General features: G+C 46.9%; 1 protein-coding gene across 3 annotated transcripts in view; it reads left to right on the top strand.

The window, feature by feature from the left end:
- ST3GAL5 (ST3 beta-galactoside alpha-2,3-sialyltransferase 5) overlaps window positions 1-19,624 on the top strand; it is an 84,376-nt gene that overhangs the window by 29,565 nt on the left and 35,187 nt on the right. The window contains exon 1 of one of the 3 annotated variants that reach the window (XM_017856325.1): window positions 4,451-4,558. The exons of 1 other annotated variant lie outside the window; for it this stretch is intronic. The gene's annotated coding sequence lies outside the window, so the exon portion shown is untranslated. Of the gene's footprint in view, window positions 1-4,450; window positions 4,559-19,624 lie in introns of those variants that run through there. One more of the 3 variants, XM_017856328.1, reaches the window with a different exon arrangement.

Genomic DNA, 19,624 nt, shown 5'->3' with positions numbered 1-19,624 from the left:
GGGCTGGGGCTGGGGCTGCGGCGGCGACCTGTCTCTGCCCGGCCCGGCTAGGCGCAGCGTTTCCGGGCAGGGAAACGGCAGGGCACGGCAGGCCAGGGCACGGCACCCTCAGGCGAGCCCGGCCGGGGCGCGGGCGAGGGGTCGTGGTCCCGGGCCGTGTGGACTGGGCAGGGGCGCCCGGGCAGGTGTGGACGCGGTGGAGGGTGGGGCTGACCGCCGGTTGTCGGGTCCCGCCGCAGTGGCCCTTTACCCACCGCTTTCCGCTGCAGCTCGGGATTTAATTCATTGCTGGAAGCTTCGGAGCTAGCAGAGCCGAGTTAACTCGTTTTCCTGGGATGGGCTTAGGGGACCCCCTGCAGGGTTACTAGCAGCTCCTGAAACCGCTCTCTGCATCCATCGGGGAGGCGTGATGTCGGGCCGCTGGTAGAAATTCGCCGGTGACCTTCCCTGCACCCTCTCTGCAGCCAGCCTTAAGGAGAAGACAGGTTTTGGCGACCTTTTGATTTCTTCTGAATTGTAAGCCGTGACTTGACGCGGGTGTGCATTCATTGTACGCCTTGCGTGTGTAAGTAACGCAGGGTTTTCCGAGAGCATCCCCGAGGAGCCCTGCCCCTACCCCACACCAGCTTGGTGACCTTGGCAGACACTGATCCCGCTGTGGGGCTCGGGCTCTTGGTGTCTCCTGAGAAGCTTACCCTTATGGCCGAGGTCCCTTCCAGGCCCCAGGTTTTTCTAATGACAAAAAAAAATACGTTTACGAGGATAGAGGGTCCTGCAGAATCACTAGCTGACTCGGCAGAAGAATTTTATATCCTCATGTCTTAAGTCATGCATGCGGCCTTTGCTTAATTAGGCATCGTTCATTTGAAGGGGAAAATGGTTTTATGTGCTGCCCTTCATCTGGCACCGGTGGTTGCCTGCTCCTCGTGCCAGAGCCGTGCTGGGTGTCACAGAAAGGAAGGAGACTCGTCTCCTGCCCTCTGGTGTTTAGCTGCCCTCCCCCGGGCTTATGGCTGCTAATCCTTTTCCACGGAAGGATACAACTGCTGAAACTGTGGAAGAGAAATCCATTTCTGCTGCATGAAGGGGCACAGACTTGAATACAGTCAGGACAGGTTGTGGTTTCCGTTGTGTAATCCTGAGAGCTTGATAGCTTCGAGGAGTGTCCAACATGGCTAGTCACAGAGCTTGGAAGCACCTGAATTCAGCTGTCACTTTGAGAAGGAGAGATTCATACGAACTGCGAGAGCGTATAACCAGCATGTCTTGAGTCTTTTACCCGTGTGCCTGTTATATGGGTGCTGCTGTTTTTGTAAGATGAAATGACCCTTGGATATTCTTGGTTATGATCAGCGTTTCTTCGTCTAGGCAAGAAAAGAAACAGGTGAGATAGGAAGGCATGAAGGGGCTCATGGAAGAGAGAGGGCTGGCAGGCATAAATTCTGAGAGCTCACATTTACGACTGTTTGGACGGTTCTTATAATTTTGGCATAAATTGTAAATTGTTGCATGTTATCAAAATAGATTGGTGATGAATGTTAAGGATATATCCATGGCAGAATAAGAACACACTCTTTGTTCTTTGGTTTGCCTCCTCTGGTTCTTCTCTGCTTGCCTTGTGGGACTATTTGCAGCGGTGAGGGGAATTTATCTAGCAGGTTGACTCTCAGGAAGCAGTGAATGAAAAGAGGTTAGTGAGTCCTCTGTGGGAGCCCATTCCAGGTCCTGGAGGGCTGAAGTGGGTGTCTTGGAGCCAGCAGTTTCTGGGAGAAGGGATAAGGCTCTCACCTTCCACACTCTCCTGGCTCCTGAGGAGCAATTTAATCCGCACTGCCTGTGGACACGATGGAGGACTGAGATCACTCCCAAAGGGCATGCTCCGTGGTTTTAGTCTGCTAGGAAGCTCTGGCAGAAGTAAAACAACTGAGAATATACACACGTTAATGATGCTCCGAGCTCCCTAACTGCTGAGGAAGGAAAAGCAAGGGCTGGATCAGTGTGGGTGGCATAAGTTATCAGAGTCATCCAAAGTGGGGTGAATCACAGGCCTGGTGTGGGAGGAAACCATAAATATGTTGGTGACACGCAGGCTCGCCCAGGAGACAGCCAGCTTAAGCACATGTGCAAAGGAGAAGCAAGTGAAATGCATAAGGGAGCAGGAGAAAGGTCAGCTTTGAGGCTTCAAGGACACTACCAGGCTTGTCTTACCTGGACACCAGACAGACAAAGGTCGTTTTTTTTTTTTCTTTTTTTAAAGTATAGCATAGATACTAGGAAAGTAGACATACCATAAGTGTCCTGCTTAATGAATTTTCCAGCCTGAACATGCCCATGCACTCAACACTTAGATCAACAAACAGAACTGGCCAGGACCCTGGGAGCTCCCCTTGTGTTGTACTCCAGTCATGGCCTCCCCCAGGATCAGCCTTGAACTCCTGAACTCAAGCAATCCTCCTGCCTTCGCCTCCTCAGTAGCTGAGACTACAGGCGCACACCACCAGACCCAGCTAATTTATTTCATTTTATTTTTGTAGCAACGGCTCCCACCATGTTGTCTAGGCTGGTCTCCAACTCCTGGCCTCAAACTGTTCTCCCACATTGGCTTCCCAAAGCGCTGAGGTTACAAGGCATGAGTAATTGTGCCCGGCTAGTGTATGTCTTCTTTCCTTAAGCATTGAGTTTCTGAGAGTCACTCACGGTGCTGCCCATGGTTGAAGCATGTTCACTCATTGGTGATAGGGGCCATCAGGTAAATATACCACATAGTCACGCATTGTCAGTGGACATTTGGGCAGTTTCAGCATTTGTCTGTTACAGAAAGTGCCACTGTGACCACTCTAGAGTCTGGCTTTGGTACATATGTGTATGCATTTCTGATAGGTCTATACCTAGGCGTGGTATTGCTGTTTTAGGAGCCCTGGGCACACCTGTTTTATTCCAGTTTTGAAATGACCACATTGATAGTTCCTCACTGTTAGCTGATGAGGGCGACAATTCTAAGGAGACTGGGGCAGGAATCAGGAGTCCTTCTAGCAGTCAAGATCAGTTTCTACTTGGCTGTGTATGGTCTCAGTAAGTGTCGTCACCTATAGGCCGCAGTCTCCCAGTGGGTCAGGCAGCAGGGCAAGCTGAGCTGTGGGGAACCGTTAGCTCCTAAAGAGCCTCTGACCTAAGGGAAGTGTTTCTCGGGTGAAACTGCCTGGCTTGGTCTCAACTCCCACCCTTCTTGCTGCATGCGGATGGTATGGAACACACCACCGCCTCCCCCCCGAGCCTCTATCATAACACTGTACTTCCGATACTTTATGTCTACTTCTCTGGCCTGCTTTCTCTGCATTTCTGCTCAAAATTATCCGTGACCTAGAGGAAAAGCCCATTTCTTATTTGGGTTTTGAGGCCATGTAAGACATTTTGTTGTCCCATTATTACAGCATGGAAGAATATTCAGAATTAAGTTATTGGATGGTTCACCAAGTCCTGTACCCATGAATTCTTTCCTTTTTTCCTTCAATTTTTAACATCTGGAATTGTAACAGTTAAGTATCATGTGATAGGATAGGATCAGTTTGATAACAGATTAGAAAGGTCTGCTTTGGTGGAATAGTACTTCTGTCTTTTGACCGTTAAGGCTGTGTTTAAGACCATGTCTTTTTCATCATTCAGGGTTTATGTGTATTGAGTTCTGAGCAGGGGCAGTTTTTCTGTTACACATATCATTTCTTCCTCAGCCCTCCTCTCTCCTCAGCCTCTGCATTTTTATCCTCTTCTGCCCTGTTCTTCACCCCCTTTTTGCTTTTCGTAAACATCTTATTCTCATCTCTAATCTATACCCTAGCGGAAGAGAGTAGGACAAGTATGGCCTCTGATACTCTCCTCTCTTTGCTTGTCACTTTCTGCAATCTAGTTGTTGTCACCCAGGACTTGGGAACTGATGTGGGCTTCTTGCTCATCCTTCCTCTAGATCACCACTGTCCAGTGGAAATATAACCTGAGCCACACATCTAATTTTATATTTTCTAGTAACTACATTTTAAACATTGAAAAGAAACAGGTGGATCAAAGTTTCAATTTCCCAAAAAGTTTCCATTTCTAAACTCTTATGCACCTAATAACACAGCTGCACACTATGTAAATTATTAATGAGCTGCTTTATACTCTGCTTTTCACAGTAAGTTCACTCCCTGCCCCCACAAGTGAACCCACATGCTACAAAACATAGATATGACAAAAAGAAATAAATGCTTTCCTACTCACTTTATTCTCATCTATTGTAGACATGTTATATATACTAACTAATGTAATTTTCACCACAGCCCTAAGTGTTTGGTGCCATTGTCATCCCCATTTTATAAAGGAGGGTATTGAGGAACAGAGGTTAAGCCCATAGGGGCAGAGCTGGGTTCAGACTCAGGCAGTCTGGCCTGGAGGTGGTAAATGAGGCTGTCGTATCCATGTCTTTGTGGTCTGTAGTGCATTCCCAGCCTGCCCCGTGGAACGGCTCCTGGTGAAGTTGGCCAGGATGATCTCAGGGACCTGAGAGATGGCTGCATCCTGTAAGGTGAGTGCACTCCTGGGCAATGCCATCATCGCTTGCTTTCAGCTCCATAGCAACCTCCTAACTGGTCCTGCTTCGTGAGAGGACTTCCCCGTCTCCAGTCCAGCCTCGAGAAAGGTCTCCAAAATCCAGTTCCACTTTAAACCACCCCTCCACCGATTGCTCCCTTTTATGCTTAGAGTAAAATTGTGGCCCCCTGTGGCATGGACTGCTTGCTTTTCTAGCGTCTCAGGGTGCTGTGCCCTCCTGGGTAGACCCTTTAGGCACACTGCACTTGGCATTCTTTAGGCACGCTGCACTTGACAGTCTGCCATCCGTCCCCACTGTCCCTGTTCCCGAGGCACCTGCCTCTCCCATCCCACTCCAGTTCCTATTCAGACCTGGGCAGAAACATTCTTTCCTCTGGGAGCCCTTTCCTAAGACACACATTGTATTAGTCCGTTTTCACACTGCTGATAAAGACATACCCCAGACTGGGCAATTTACTAAAGAAAGAGGTTTAATTGGACTTAAGGATCCATGTGGCTGGGGAAGGTCTCACAATCATGACAGAGGGCAAAAGGTACTTCTTGCATGGTGGAGGCAAAAGAGAAGGAGGAAGAAGCAAAAGTGGAAACCCCTGATAAACCCATCAGATCTCATGGGACTTACTCACTATCGTGAGACTAACACGGGAAAGACCGGCCCCCATGATTTAATTACCTTCCCCTGGGTCCCTCCCACAACACGTGAGAATTCTGGGAGATACAATTCAAGTTGAGATTTGGGTAGAGACAGAGCCAAACCATATCGTTCCTCTCCCGGCCCCTCCAAATCTCATGTCCTCACATTTCAAAACCAATCATACCTTCCCAACACTCCCCCAAAGTCTTAGCTCCTTTCAGCATTAACCCAAAAGTCTACAGTCCAAAGTCTCATCGGAGACAAGCCAAGTCCCTTCTGCCTATGAGCCTGTAAAATCAAAAGCAAGTTAATTAGTTCCTAGATACAATAGGGGTACAGGCATATTGGGACAGCCATTCCAAATGGGGGAAATTGGCCAAACCAAAGGGGCTACAAGCCCCATGCAAGTCCGAAATCCAGAGGAGCAGTAAATTTTTATTTTTATTTTTTTTGAGACAAAGTCTCTCTCTGTTGCGCAGGCTGGAGTGCAGTGGCATGCGATCTCAGCTAACTGCAACCTCCACCTCCTGGGTTCAAGTGATTCTCCTGCCTCAACCGCCCAAGTAGCTGGGATTACAGGTGCATGCCACCACATCTGGCTAATTTTTTTTTTTGTATTTTTAATAGAGATGGGGTTTCACTATGTTGACCAGGCTGGTCTTGAACTCCTCACCTCAAGTACTCCACCTCAGCCTCCCAAAGTACTAGGATTACAGGTGTGAGCTACCGCACCTGGCCCAAATCTTAAAGTTCCAAAATGATCTCCTTTGACTCCATGTCTCTCATCCAGGTCATGCTGATGCAAGAGTTGAGTTCCCATGGTCTTAGGCAGCTCTGCCCGTGTGGCTTTGCAGGTTACAACCTCCCTCCTGGTCGCTTTCATGGGCTGCTGTTGAGTGCCTGAGACTTTTCCAGGCACATGGTGCAAGCTATCAGTGGATCTACGATTCTGGGATCTGGAGGACAGTGACCCTCTTCTCACAGCTCCACTAGGTAGTGCCCCATTAGGGCTCTGACCCCACATTTTCCTTCCGCACTGCCCTAGCAGAGGTTCTCCATGAGGGCCCCACCCCTGCAGCAAACTTTTGCCTGGGCATCCAGGCCTTTCCATACATCTGAAATCTAGGCACAGGTTCCCAAACCTCAGTTCTTGACATCTGTGCACCTGCAGACTCAGCACCTCATGAAAGCTGCCAAGGCTTGGAGTTTCCACCCTCTGAAGCCACAGCCCAAGCTGTACGTTGGCCCCTTTCGGCCACGGCTGGAGTGACTGGGACACAGGGCACCAAGTCCCTAGGCTGCACACAGCATGCGGACTCTGGGCCTGACCCATGAAACCACTTTTTCCTCCTGGGCCTCCAGGCCTGTGATGGGAGGGGCTGCTGTGAAGGTCTCTGATGTGGCCTGGAGACATTTTCCTCATGGTCTTGGGGATTAACATTAGGCTTCTTGCTGCTTATGCAAATTTTTGCAGCTGGCTTGAATTTCTCCCCAGAAAATGGGGTTTCCTTTTCTGTCGCATAGTCAGGCTGCAAATTTTCTGAACTTTTATGCTCTGTTCCCCTTTTAAAACTGAATGCCTTTAACAGTACCCAAGTCACTTCTTGACTGCTTTGCTGCTTAGAAATTCTTCCACCAGATACCCTAAATCATCTCTCTCATGTTCAAAGTTCCACACATTTCTACAGAAGGGGCAAAATGCTGCCAGTCTCTTTGCTAAAACATAACAAGAGTCACCTTTGCTCCAGTTCCCAAGAAGTTCCTTATCTCCATCTGAGACCACCACAGCCTGGATTTTTATTGTCCATGCTACTGTCAGCATTTTGGGCAAAGTCATTCAACAAGTCTCTAGGAAATTCCAAACTTTCCCACATTTTCCTGTCTTTTCTGAGCCCTTCAAACTGTTCCAATTTCTGCCTGTTACCCAGTTTTAAACCTGCTTCCAGATTTTCGGGTATCTTTTCAGCAATGCCCCATCTGCTGGTACCAATTTACTGTATTAGTCCATTTTCATGCTGCTGATAAAGACATACCTGAGACTGGGCAATTTATAAAAGAAAGAGGTTTAATTGGACTTAGAGTTCCACATGTCTGGGGAAGGTCTCACAATCATGGTAGAGGGCAAAAGGCACTTCTTACATGGCAGCAGCAAGAGAGAATGAGGAAGCAGCAAAAGCAGAAACCCCTGATAAACACATCAGATCTCGTGAGACTTATTCAATATCATGAGAATAGCACCAAAAAGACCAGCCCCCGTGATTCGATTACCTCCCCTGGGTCCCTCCCACAACACATAGGAATTCTGTGAGCTACAATTCCAGTTGAGATTTGGGTGGGGATCCAGCCAAACCATATCACATATACACCCCAAATCTGAAACGTCATCTGACACTCTGCCCCCATGTCCAACATAGATAAGTTAAAATAGACCTACTTGTCTCCTTTTTAAAATGAAATTATGAGAGTTTTTTGTTTTGTGTGTGGTTTTTTTTTTTTTTTTTTTTTTTTTTTTTTTTGAGACAGATTCTTGCTCTGTCACCCAGGCTGGAGTGCAGTGGCACCATCTCGGCTCACTGCAACCTCAGCCTCCCAGGATCAACTGGTTCTCCTGTCTCAGCCTCCCGAGTAGCTGCGACTCTACAGGTGTACACCACCATGCCCAGCTAATTTTTGTATTTTTAGTAGAGATGGGTTTTGCCATGTTGGTCAGGCTGGTCTTGAACTTCTGACCTAAGGTGATCCATGCACCTCAGCCTCTCAAAGTGCTGGGATTACAGGTGTGAGCCACCATGCCCGGCCTGTGAGAGCTTTTTGAAGTAGGGACAGTGTATGTGTTTCTTGTTGCTGTCTCCCCAGGCACATACTCCTATTTGATCAAAAATGGATTGTGTAATTAAAACTGTTATGTCTGTTGGGGAGCCTGCCCAAATGCTGGTTTCCCAGAATTTCAGAGCCAACAGTAAAAGGGATGTGATTGGGGCATAAAAGGAAATTATATGTTTTAGTTAGACCTGAATATATGTTGTTGGTTTTAGAAATGGAAATGTAGCTTGTTTTGAGTTTTAAGCAGCCCAAACAAAATCTCCTTTTGTCTCCTGTACAATACATTCTCCCTCTCCTTCCAACCCTAAATTACCAGGTCCTGCCAAACTCCAGGTTATCACTGTCTCAGTCACTGTCCCTCCAGTTCCTTTTCTAGGGTCATTATTGTTTTCTGATTTGGGGCTTTCTATGAGTCCTTTGGTTCTTCTGTTCCTATGAGACACACAGGATTACTGAATACTATGGGTTATGGGAAAAACTGCCTAGCAAATTCCCCACCTTCCCTTCCCATCCACTTGGACAGGGTGTTCCCTGAGGAATATTTCTAAGGTCCTATTTGGTGATACCACTTTTATGCTCCAAAACCTTAAGAACTTTCACCCTTACTCTTTCTGGGGCAGTGGGCTCTTCATTGTTTTAGAATTTGCTCACAAACTTTCCCATCATCTGATACCCTGTGTTCCCCATTCTGCTCAAGTTTAGTAAAAGCCCCACATGTTGGAGCCTTTGGGTACTGGATCCCAGAATTGCTTTTTGTTAACAGTCAGTTCTGCTGACTTTCGCTTTCTCCTATTAAGTATTATTTATTCAGCCCAACTACTTGTATTTCCTTTGGGTTAAGAGGGAAGTGTTCCATTAAACATTTAGCTTCTAGATTTTGCTTTATTTGAGACATTCATGGGATTGCCACAGAGTTGTTCTCTCGTAGCAGATTCTATGTGTATAATGTGCTGTCACACAGGCCCACCACAGGAGAGCTATTATGTAAAAGCTTGGTGGGACCTCTAGGGGAGGGGCAGTTTTGGGGCAATTTCTTCAGTTTACTCCTAGGGTCATGTCTTGCTCCCTCTGGCCTCTTTCGTTTTGAGGGACACCCTTACCTTTGCCATTAAATCATCTTGAGAAACAGTAACATTTGAAGCCTTCTTGCATACCTTCTCCCCTGCACCTCCCCCTCTTTAGCCTCCTGAATTTGTTACACAGGATGAATCTTGGCTGGCCTAGTGCTATAATAATAGCCCCTCCTGGCTTGGTCACCAAGTCCTGTGGCACGTTCCTCCTCCACATCTCTTGGTTGGCCACCTTCCGGCCTTTCTGGCTGTGGCTCAGCTCCTCCGTCACCCCTCACCGCACTGATCTCAATGGCCTTTTGACCACCCTGTCCCTTGGCCTCTTTCATTCCAATATGAACTCACCACTCTCCTCCTTAAGAACCACTTAGGACCATCTCCTTTATGTAACATAAGAGGGCCTGGTTCCTTCCTAGCTGCATCTTCTGCCCACTCCTCCCCAGGCCCCAGCATACACCTCTCTCTGTGTGTCTTGGCATTACTTTCCGTCTGGAATGCCTCCTCCTCTCTCTCTTCTGTCTCCAGAGTCTTAGTCATTCTTCAAGGACCCATTCATACATAACCTCCTCAGGGAAGCCTCCCTGATTCCTCTGATGAAGCCTGTGGTTTCCTGCCCAGGATGCACAAGGTCTACTGTAGCTCCTCTATCACAGCATTACTTGGTATTTTGAGTATTTGGGCATTTTCAGTTATCCTAGCTGGATTATTTATTTAAAGAGGAAAGTGGCTGTGTCTTATTTATTTTTATATTCCCAGTGCCTGGTGTATGGAAGAAGCTTATGAAATTTTTATTTAAAGGATTGCTAGGTAAACAAAGGAAATTAGACAACCATACAGGCCAGCTCTTCTCAACTGAGGTTCTACAGGAGACTTTTGCCCCAATACTGTCAGGCAACCATTGTATGTTATGAATTAACTTCTCTCCTTGCTTCTGGAATGATTCTAGTTATAGATCATTCCTGGGAGAATTGAGAAAAATCTATCCCTTTTTGTAGGACTTCATTCCCAAGTGGAATGCACTTTGAATGAGGCTGGTGTAGATAGCATGATCCCTGTCATGGTGATATATCTATGCAAAGAGCAGAAGCTGACAGAATACAGACCAGAATGTTAACAGTGGGTATCACTGGGTTGTAAGATAACGGTGATTCTTAAATGTTCTGTTCTTACATTATTTTCTGAAATTTCTATTTGTATGCTAACAGGGTTTTAAAAATATGTCTTGGATAAGGCAAATCAGAGTTTCTAAACCTGTTCATCAGTTGAGAGTAGAGTTCTTGTTTTTAAATGTAGCACCCTACATTGTGCCACACTGAGCTGGGAATCACCAAGCTGAGCCACGCAGCGTTGCCCTTGGAAAATTAGGCATTGGTGTGAAGATGGCTCCAGCTGTTAGCTCTCTGGACCTGGGTATCTCTTCTTGCTGCCACTGGACACTTTGTGAATTGAAAGGCTAAGGTTCTAGCAGACATGGAAGCACCAATAGAGAAATCACCATACTCCCAACTTTGTATTCTCAAAAGCAAATGTAGAGGTTCTTTCTTTTTTTTTTTTTTTTTAATAGCTAAGAGTGAACATAAACGGGGGAATTAAGTCTGGTACGAGTCTTACATGTTATTTTTTGTTCATCACTTACTGTTTTATCCAGCCCTAGTTTCATTCCTGAGTTTTGAATTTGTTTGACCTCACACAGTCATATTCTTCTCCTTCAAGAATCTACCAGTCGATACTGAAACAAGTAGATTTGGCGATAAACAGGATATTTACTTAGTCTCTAAGTTTCTCGCATCAAGTCACTATTAATTACGAAGGGAAAATAGTTAACTCAACAGTGGAAAAACCTAGCGTCTACCACCTTAACCCTTAATCGAATCAACATCACATGCCTCCTGAGAAGTGCTTTGAGAAGGGCACAGGATCACTTCTGTGATATTCCAGCCAAAAATGCATAAATTGAATCTAATCATGAAGAAACATTAGACAAGCTCTAGTTGAGGGACTTTCTACAAAATAAGTGGCCTGTACTTTTAAAAAATGCCAAGGTCGTGAAAGACAAAGGAACTGTTTCAGATTAAAGAAGGCTAAAGGAACATGACAGTGAATGCCAAGTGATCCTAGACTGGACCCTGTAACAGAAAATAACATATATACTTGCTGTTTTTGTTCTAAGGGCCATCATTGGGGCTAGTGGAGAAATTTATATAAGGTCTTTAGGTAACAGTACTGAATCAGTGTTAATTTCCTAATTGTCATTATGCTGTGGTTGTTTAAAGGGGATGTCTTTGTTTTTAGGAAATACTGAAATATTTAGGGGTAGTTGTCATCATGTCTTCAACTTTCAAATGGTCCAATAAATATGCACACAGTATACTAATGGAATGGCAGCACAAAGGTAGTAAAATGGTAACAACTGGGGAGTCTGGTTAAAGGGCAGATGGAAATTCTTTGTACTATTTTTGCAACTTTAAGTTTGAAATTATTTCAAGATACAGTTTAAAAACTGCAGCCTCCAGATTGTGGGTGCTGTGGCCAGTCTAGCATCGGAAGCCAACGTGGGGCTTCTCAGTGTCTGCCCTTTCCATGGTCATTACAGAAGTCATGCCCACAACACTGAGCTTTTTTGCAGAATTTGTTTTGTCTCCTCTGGTACCATCAGAAAACAGGGTGGAGGGCCGGACGCAGTGGCTCACACCTCCCAGCACTTTCGGAGGCTGAGGTGGGCAGATCACTTGAGGTCAGGAGTTTGAGACCAGCCTGGCCAACAAGGTGAAACCCCATCTCTACTAAAATACAAAATTAGTTGGGTGTGGTGGCGTGCGCCTGTAATCCCAGCTACTCAGGAGGCTGAGGCGGGAGAATCGCTTGAAACCTGGGAGGCGGAGGTTGCGTTGAGATCATGCCACCTCGCTCCACAGAGTGAGACTCCGTCTCAAAAAAAAAAAAGAGAGAGAAAAAAAAAAGAAAACAGGGTGAAGGAACACTAACAGTGTGGCTTTGCTGGACCACAAGGTTCCTTCTAGCCCCCAACCACCCATTGTCACTGCTATTTTAGGGGACTGCAGTCCTTGTAGCTCTCAGGCATCTGGTCAACCAGGTCTGACCCATACATTTACCTGGTTTAGACTAGCCCTACAGCTGCCTCTGAAAGAGGCTTTCCAGGCAGAATATAAGTTTTAAAATATATTTAAACACATTTGAGGGTGTTTATGCAAAGAGATCAGTGCACTTCACCAAGGTGCTTTGGTGGAGCCCTTGGAGGGTGCGTTTTATCCAAATCCTCAGCATTTGCCAGTTAAAGATGGGTCTCTCCGCCACCTTGACAGAACTCAGGTTGTATGTTTTGGCAGAAATCGCGAATTTACTATGTTTTGCATGATGAAGAGGGTCCTTCCTCAGCCCCACTTTTAAAATCCAGTTTAGGGCAACTTTCTACACTTCTGGCTGGAACCTCTCCTGTGGGGAGGGGAGCAGGCGGCAGGGGCAGGTCTTGGAATCAGAGGAGGATCTCTGAGGTGCTGCCTGTAATCGTTTTGTGGGTAGGTCTGCTTGTAAGAATTTGTAAAGAGGAGTTCCTCTGAAACTCCCCAGCCCCGGGAAGCAGAAGGAAGAACAATGCTGGGCTTCTCTTCCTGTTCCTGGCTTTTCCTTGGAGTTCTCCCTTCCCAGAATTTCCTGTCTCTCAACCTCCACTCTGTTTTCTCCGCCCCAGTGTTCCCCCACTGTCTTTCATTTTTATGTCTTAAATCCATCTTCTCCCACTTATTCCAGCTTTCTGGTTTTCTCCCCTAGATGGCTGTAACATATTTACATCCATTGAGTAAGCTAAGCTTCATGTTTCTTGTTCTTCCTTTGAAATGTAGATGAGTGAGTATCGTAACATTTTACTGGAGGAAGGGGCCACAGAAATCTTGTCACCCAACCCGGCTTTTTACAGATCACCAAACATCCTCAAAGAGATTGAGTGATTTGGCTGTTAATCAAATAGCCAAACAGTTGAGTATTTCATCTCTTTGCTCTTCTCTTAAAAACAAAAACAAACAAACAAAAAGGCAAGTGTGGTAACTCACGCCTGAAAATTCCAGCACTTTGGGAGGCTGAGGTGGGAGGATTGCTTGGGGCCAAGGGTTTGAGACCAGCCTGGGCAATAAAGCGAGACTCTATCTCTACAAAAAAATTAAAAATGTAGCTGAGTGTGATGGTACACACCTATCATCCTAGCTACGGGAGGCTGAGGCAGGAGGATCACTTGGGCCTAGGAGTTCAAGGTTACAGTGAGCTATGATCATGCCACTGCACTCCAGCCTGGGTGACAGAGTGAAACCTTGTCTCAAAAACAACAACAAAGAAAAAAAAAAAAAGATCCATTTGCCATTTTCTTCCATGGTGGGGGGAGGGGATGACAGTCATTTTATACTGTTCCCCTAGCCTTCCCTCAACAAACACATACAGTGGGTCTTGTTTGAAAAAGGATCTTAGTCCCTGTTTTCCATGTGCCTGGTGCCATCTGGACATTTAATAAACACCCAATGATTATGATACTTGGACACCTAAAAGGTGTGGTCTTCACAGTGGTCTCTTGTTAGGACCATAGTGAATGTGGGTTAACTTTGTGTGGGGAGATCTAGTTGCAGGCCACTGATCATTCATTCTTCTGTTCATTCATTCTGCAGGTACTTGTTAAATGCCTTTTATATGCCAGGTACTTTTTAGGTTCCTGGATTACAGCAGTGAACAAAATGGACAGTCCCTACACTGGGAGTCTTATATTTTAATAGGGAGAGCAGAGAAGAGGCAAATATGTGTCAGTGGCAATGAATGCTATGAAAGAAAGCAGGAAAGTGAGGGGGTAGAAGTGGTGTTTTACAGAGGGTGGTCAAGGAAGGCAGCTCTTGAATGAAAACCAGAACGGAGATGGTGGGGAGGGAGCCAACCAGAGGGGCAACAGAGGAAGGGCAAGTGGAGCACGAGGCGCCCTTGGTTGACATGGAGTGAGGAGGAGAGTGTGACAGGTGGAAGTGGAACTGGGCTCTGAGAGTAACCGCCCTCCTGACATCTTTACCACTTCAGTAAAGTCTTGGCGAAATCCCATCATGTGTGCCGGGCACATTACAGTTTTAGAGAATGTTCATATAGCCCAAGGGCTCAGAATTAATTGCCTTAACACTTTTACATTTATAAAAAGCAGGTAATGATGTATTCTCAACACTAGAGGAATAGTAGATTTGAAGTAGATTAAAAAGCATGAGAATCAATGAAGTGCTTGCATCTTGGTTGATGGTCAAAGTTAGTACAGTGTTGATTGTGCATTCACACAGCAACATTTTAATTTTTTTCAATGCAAAAGGTAGGTCCTTGTAACTCTGCTCAGTTTGTGGGAGAATCTGAAAATATGTAGGCTAAAAATCTGTTGTTAATTACACATGCTTTCCACCAGCTGTGAGAAACTTGCTGGTGGGCAGGATTTCTCAAAGTGCTGCACCCACAAAACACTGGGGAACTTGGGTAACATGCACAGTCAGTGTCCTCACCTGGATCTACTACTAGGTGGGGCATTCTGGGGATGAAGTGTGGGAATCTGCATGCTTTGCATCTTCTTCCAGTGTTGTTGGGTTTTTTATTTTTATTTTATTTTATTTTTTATTTTTTTCTCTCTTGAGATGGAGTCGTTCTGTTGCCCAGGCTGGAGGAGTGCAGTGGCACGATCTTGGCTCACTGCAACCTCTGCCTCTCGGGGTTCAAGCGATTCTCCTGCCTCAGCCTCCCAAGTAGCTGGGATTGCAGGTGCCCAGGCCGGCTAATTTTTGTATTTTTAGTAGAGACGGGGTTTCACCATGTTGGTCAGGCTGGTCTCAAACACCTGACCTCAGGTGATCCACCTGCCTCACCCTCCCAAAGTGCTGGGATTACAGACATGAGTCACTGCGCCTGGCCCTCTTCCAGTGGTTCTTGTACATGGGGAGGTTGGAGAATTCCTGGTAGAGATAGTGGTGAGGGTGTTTATAATTTAAACTGAACAAATACCAGGAGCTAGTGGGAAATGGTTGGGTGCGGTCTCAGCACCAGCACTTTCTCAGTGGTTTTGATTTCATGGGTGATATTTCACACTCCTAAGAGACAAATGAGACACTGCCCACTCAGTTGAAATCGGAAAGTACCGTATAGTGGGGGTATTTTTCCTTTTGGTGGCAGGAGTGGAGTGAGATGGTTATAAAGAGGCCCTGCTGCGGTGTGTCAATCCAGGAGTGGGTGCTTTCCTCCTACGTCTGTGTACAACTCTGCACAGCTGTGCACTCTGCATGGGCCAGCTGCCCTGCCTGGGTCAGTGTGTGGATTCAGGCCCGTGTGTGTCTGTTGGCTTAGGCACCATTATACAGGTGAGGACACAAACACGTTTCCCGATGAGTCAAGAATTTTTAAGATTGTGCAATCCAAACAAACCTAGGAAAAGATTAGATATTAAAACTTACATTATCCATGTTTATACCACAGGCAATATTGCGTTGTCTCATTACCCTCATTGACTTTAATAATAAGGCCATGTGGAAATTTTAAGGTATACAATGACTTGATCCCAATGGTTAAAATCAGGGGTGACTTTGCCCTCCCCCGGGGATACTTGGCAATGTCTGGAGACATGTTTGGTTGACAAAACTGGAGGGGAAGAGAAAGAGGACCAGAGATACTACTAGCATCTAGTGGGCAGAGGCCAGAGCTGCTTCTGAACATCCTGCAATGCACAGGACAGCCCCTAGCACAAACGATTACCTGGTCCCGATGTCATTAGTGCGGAGGTTGAGAAACCCCACAAAAAGATCAATTGAATACCATATATCTGCATTATGATAGATTAGGATTCTAAGTGAGTTTTGATGTAAAAAAGAGTTCCACTGCTAAAACTAGTTTGAAATTAGCAACCTAGATTTTACAAGGATGACAAGCTTCTTGGGAGGACAAGGGAGGACAGGTTGACTTCTAGAATCATAAGAGAGAAGTAACGTGTCAACAAGAGCTCAATAAGCCACAGAGAAGGCCCGGGGCTGGGGTGCTCTTGAGCATTTCCAACTAGAGTGTTGCCCCCTGCCCCACCCCAAGCTGCTGCTCCCTCTTGGGTAGGGGTAGAGGAGAGTTAGGTTTAGAATATGCTTGCACTCCCTGGATCCTCGCCTCTGGGCCCCAGCTCTGTGGCTGTTGTGGCTGTTGTCATTATACCCATGGGTGGCATCAGTGAGCCCACCTTGGGAACACGCTCTCTGACCTCACTGTGTGGGTGCTGCGTGTCAGACATGCTTCGGAAGGTCCCTTTTCCATAAAGCTCTCTCCACACTGCTGTAGTTACAGTCTCGTTATTTCTCAGGACCTTGGGTTTCTGGAGAGCTGGAACTTGGTCCATCATCTTGTCTCTATGTCCTCACATAGAGGGCTCCACAGTATGTTGGAGGAATCAGTGAAACTTCTAGAAATTACACTTTTTTGTGGATACAATGGGAGTACCTGTGTTACTTATAATTAGGTTAAAGTGATTTTAAATGCATTTTGTTTAGGAACTAGTGTGTTGCTTTCTTAAATAATGGTCATTTCAGAGTCTGAAACTAGACTTGAAATCGGCACATGGGAATTCCACATTTTGTTTAACGTTTCCTTTCTTTCTCTTCTACTCCTTCACGGTCAGTTTTCCCGAAGTCAAGATAGGCCTGCACTTTGTTCTTCAACCCTTACCTGTTTCTGGTAGCCGTTAACTGTCTTCTTTATTTAAATAGCCCCAGGTCCTTTCCTCCAGCTGTGGCAGACCCTACTAGTGCCTTTTAAAGCTGCTTTCTGTCTTCCTTTCTTACTGACAGAACCCTAACTTTGGGCAAGCAGCCTGCCCAGCTTATAAAAAGTTCCCAGCCCACTCTGCAGCTGGGGCAGCCATGTGATGGGGTTCTGGCCAAGGAGATGTGAATGGAAGGCCATCAGGGGTCTCAGGAACAGTTTCCCAGATAAACTGATCTAGGAACTGCTCCCTTCCTGCATCTTCCTTTTTGCCTGATGTCGGAGCCACCCCTCTCTTCCTGTGTCTCCCTCTCCTCCAGCCTGAATGGGGCAGAGGTTGGCCACGTGCTGATGCTGGAAGAGCAGAAGATGCCAGGAGCTGGGGACTTCCTGACATTGCAGATCCACCGCACCAGCCCTGGTCTGCTTGTCCCCAGACTTACTGTTCTATGAGAAAAATAAACCTCTTCTTGATTAAAGGCCACAGTAGCCAGGTTTCCATTACCCAAAGCCAAGTGCAATCCCTGACTGATGCTCCAGCTTAGGTCCCTCCTGGGGTGTCAGGCCTGTTTATCAGCTGTTTGTGGGATTTACCAACCTAGCAGCCCACAGGCTTTTGGGACTCTGCAAGGCGAAGCTGAACTTAGTGTCTCCATGGCGTTTTCTCCTCGTGGCCTCTCTCTACAGAGGGCTCCTCTGCCCTCCTTGTGACCTGAGTCATCCTCTCCCTTGACTCTCGCCTCATCTGTTCCATCCCAGGTCCTATCCATGCTGAGCCTGTGGTGCCCAGAGCACTGTGATAGTCCCCCAGCAGCCTCCCTCCTCCCTTGTCCCCGCTGCTGCCCCATGATTTTCTCCACGTTTCATGTCCCCCTCCTGAATAAAATCTTCCAGGGCCCCTCATCATCCATGATCTTCCTGAGCTTGACCTTGATCTGCCTTGACCTTGCTGACCCAACTTACCATCCTAGAAGCAGAGCCTGGGACAGGGGTTCAGGGACTCCTGATTTGCTGAGGGAGCTCCCAAAATGAAGAGAATAGGACCAGGCAAAGCTGAGCAAAGCTGTGGTCTCAGCCCAGACCTCGGTAGCTTGAATTGCTCTCACGGTGGTCCCACCTCGAGGCAAGGGGGCCAGCCTTTAACACGTCAGTCATTTAGTGTCTGGGGATGGAAGGTAGATGTGCAGAGAAGGGGGCACCCGTGTTCTAGTAGCAGCCAACATTCAGTGGCCATAGCAGGGCCACAACACTGCTCTCGTCCTGCCTGCACCCCCCAGCCCCACCTTGGGGCAGGACTTGCTTGGCCCCTTCATTCTGTCTGCCTACAGCACACCACGTCTTCCCTCCTCTTGGCCGCCCCCTGTGCCCCTGCTGTAGTTGTAGCTGCTGCATGTTGTCGCTAGGCGACTTTAACCTGCATGCATCCCAACGCTGTCTTCTTGGCTGAGGTAAGGCTTCCTGCCTTGTCTTCCTTTCTCCTTTGCCAAGTGGAATTCTTCATGTCAAACACAAAACTCCAGCGGCGACTTGAATGGCTGTTTTCTCCCTTCCCCATGGATGATAGGTCCCTAGTACCAGTGTAGGCGCATGGGAGAGGGCAGTTCACTTGTTCTGCACAGTGGGTGACCTGCTGCAGAAGTTCCAGCCGGCCCCATGCACGTTCGCAAGTACCACCTGGACATTTTTTTTTTTTTTTTTTGAGATGGAGCTTTTAACTCTGTTGCCCAGGCTGCAGTGCAATGGCCCAATCTCGGCTCACTGCAACCTCCGCCTCCTGGGTTCAAGCAATTCTTCTACCTCAGCCTCCCCAGTAGCTGGAATTACAAGCATGCGCCACCATGCCCAGCTAATTTTTGTATTTTTAGTAGAGATGGGATTTCACTATGTTGGCCAGGCTGATCTCAAACTCCTCACCTCAGGTGATCCACGTGCCTCGTCTCCTGGACATTTTCATGTGGTAATTTATCATCTCAAATTCATCATCTCCACTCAAGGACAAAAATTGACTTCCATTCCTATTTATTTCTCTGATTGGGACCAAGGTTTATCCCTGTGTGCTTTTGTTCATCACCAGTCTTGCTTTTGTTCTGACTCAGAGACTTCTGTCCCCATTCCTTCCCCATCCCCCTCACCAGGGTAGGCCTCAGGCTCCCCTCCTGCCTGGACACCACAGTAGGGAGGGCCCAGGATCTTGCCTTGTTGCCCACCCAGCATGCAGCAGACTAGGCTTCCTAGGCTCCCTTGTCTCCTGCTGTTCTGGGAAGTCCTTCTGTTCTTGGAATCCTCCCACCCCACAGAGTATTCTCTGCTGGCCATATTAGCCTATAAGCTGCACCTGCTCGCCTTCCCACACAGTCCACTGCAGCCATGTTGGTTTATTCTCTGCTTTCCCAACTTCAGATTTTTATTTATAACCATCTATGCCCTGGTGTGACTTTATTATTTTAAAATGCAGCCCCCTCCCAACATTACAAATACCCTCCTGTTGTTCCAGGTCCTCCCCATCCTGACCACTTTGCTGCTGGAAAGGCATGGGTGTGGAGGTGGGTAGATGTGGGCTGGAGTTCTCAGCTCTGTGTCTACCCATGTGTATCCTCTGGCAGGTTAAATGCGGATAGCAATCCAGTGATATAAGTTTTTTTAGGATGTAGTGAGATCATATGCAGGCTTATCCTTCTCAATAAATATCAGTGTGCCTTACTCATGCACCAGTAATTAATCTCTATAGTTAATTTGGCAATACATCATGTACTGCTTTATG

Source organism: Rhinopithecus bieti, unplaced genomic scaffold (assembly GCF_001698545.2).
Source record: "Rhinopithecus bieti isolate Rb0 unplaced genomic scaffold, ASM169854v2 scaffold_44368, whole genome shotgun sequence".
Classification (NCBI taxonomy): Eukaryota; Metazoa; Chordata; class Mammalia; order Primates; family Cercopithecidae; genus Rhinopithecus; species Rhinopithecus bieti.
The sequence above is the reverse complement of the archived record's forward strand: the minus strand, read 5'-3'. Positions and strand labels throughout refer to the sequence as shown.